The sequence below is a fragment of the Hyperolius riggenbachi genome, chromosome 9 (genome assembly GCF_040937935.1).
Source record: "Hyperolius riggenbachi isolate aHypRig1 chromosome 9, aHypRig1.pri, whole genome shotgun sequence".
In the NCBI taxonomy this organism is placed as follows: Eukaryota; Metazoa; Chordata; class Amphibia; order Anura; family Hyperoliidae; genus Hyperolius; species Hyperolius riggenbachi.
Window position 1 is genome coordinate 23,415,882 of NC_090654.1, and position 2,090 is coordinate 23,417,971.

Below are 2,090 nucleotides of genomic sequence, written 5' to 3' on the forward strand. Positions count from 1 at the left end.
AGGAGGCTGTGCTGCGGGGAGGGGGAGGACCGGAGGCTGCCTGGGAGGAGGCGACACATCCCTTGGTCGGTCGCTGTGCAGAGGGGGGAAGAAGGGAGAAGAAGCTGAAGTTATCTCCTGCAAAAAAGGGAAGCTCAGTTTATTATTTGCACAAACAAACACTAATCTAAATAATAACGTTGCCCCACAGCTCTCCTAGAACCAAAGGCAGCTGTACCCATCTCTAAAAAAAAAAGGGAAAGTTTAAAACTTTATCATCTTTCTAGAACTTAGGAAAACTTCACCATCCGAAGCCTAAGCTCAGGTCAAAAATCACATAGGGCCCTTTTCCACCTGCAATCGCTAGCGTTCACGCTGAACGCTAGCGATTGCTGAATCGCAAAACCGGCGATTCCCCCGACGTTTGCGGCCGCGATTTTGCTATGCTATGCACTGCATAGCAAAATCGAGGCAATTATCGCTCCGCCGCGCGTTCGCGTTCCCGACAAAAGCGAATCGCGGTAGTGGAAATGACCTACCGCGATTCCTATGTTAAAAAGCAAACCGTAGCGATTGTAAAATCGCTAGCGGTTTGCGGTTTTGCGATTCAGCCAGCGCAAACGCGCTGGTGGAAAAGGGCCCATACTGAGGCTGGATCCACGCCTTGTTCACATTAGGCTCTATTCTCAAAGACTTCCTGCATGCGGTTAAGTACATGCGGGACGTTTCCGACCAAAATACCGTCAAGTTGAAATTCTCAAAATGTTCCGCATGTTTTTCCCGCATGCGGTAAAAGTGCGGGATTCATGCGGAAAAATTTCCGCAAAAGTCGGTATTTTCCGCAATAAAAAATCAATTCTCAAAAATGTTCAGGCGCATAATTTCGTCGTTATTTACCGATTTTTTTATCACCTACAAGTAGTAGGTGATATATTCCGCAGGACCGCATCCCATTGACTTTAATGAAGTCTGGAGGCTTAAGGGCTGTGCTTGCTGGACTTTAATTTTTTTTTTTTTAAACACTTTTTCATGCGACCTTTTTACCGCATGATTCCCGCATGAATAATGGCTGTTTCCGCATCTTTTTTCCCGCATGCGGAAAACATGCGGAAAATATTATTGAATGTGGAAAAAATGAGGCGTTTACCGCTGGCGGAAATATAGAGGTAAAATTTTGCGGTGTTTTTGCCTGTTAGTGAATAGAGCCCATTGCGTTCAGTGCTCGCGTGTTCTTCCACGGTGGGCTTTTTTTCCCCCGCATTTTTTTAAAGCGTTTTCTGGCGATTTCTACGCGTTCGCTCGTTTTTGTGGGCGTTTTTTGTAAGCGCTTTTGCAGAGCGCTTTCGTCTTTTGATCCCCCCCAAAAAGTCGGAAAAAATCAATACATTGGGCTCTATTCACAAAGAGCCAAATTTTCCGCAAAATGTTACCGCTATATTCCCGCCAGCGGTAAACTACGCATTTTTTCCACATTCACTAATATTTTCCGCATGTTTTCCGCATGCGGGAAAAAAGATGCGGAAACAGGCATTATTCATGCGGGAATCATGCGGTAAAAAGGTCGCATGAAAAAGTGTTTAAAAAAAAAAAAACAAGTCCAGCAAGCACAGCCCTTAAGCCTCCACACTTCATTAAAGTCAATGGGATGCAGAATATATCACCTACTATTTGTAGGTGATAAAAAATGGGTAATTAACGACGAAATGATGCGCCTGAACATTTTTGAGAATTGATTTTTTATTGCGGAAAATACCAACTTTTGCGGAAATTTTTCCGCATGAATCCCACACTTTTACCGCACTTTTTCCGCATGCAGAAAAAACATGCGGAACATTTTGAGAATTTCAACTTGACGGTATTTTGGTCGGAAACTTCCCGCATGTACTTTACCGCATGCGGGAAGTCTTTGAGAATTCAGCCCATTGTTATTTAAAAAAAAAAACAGCTCACGCAATCGCATACCAAAGCGATTTTTTGAGCGTTTTGCTTTTTTCCTATACCTTCCATTGAGGCAAATCGTCTCAAAAATGGCTCAAGCATTGCTTTTCAAAACGGTTCACAAACGACCCGCTCAGATATGAGCTCTCGCATAGAGAATCATTGCACAAGCG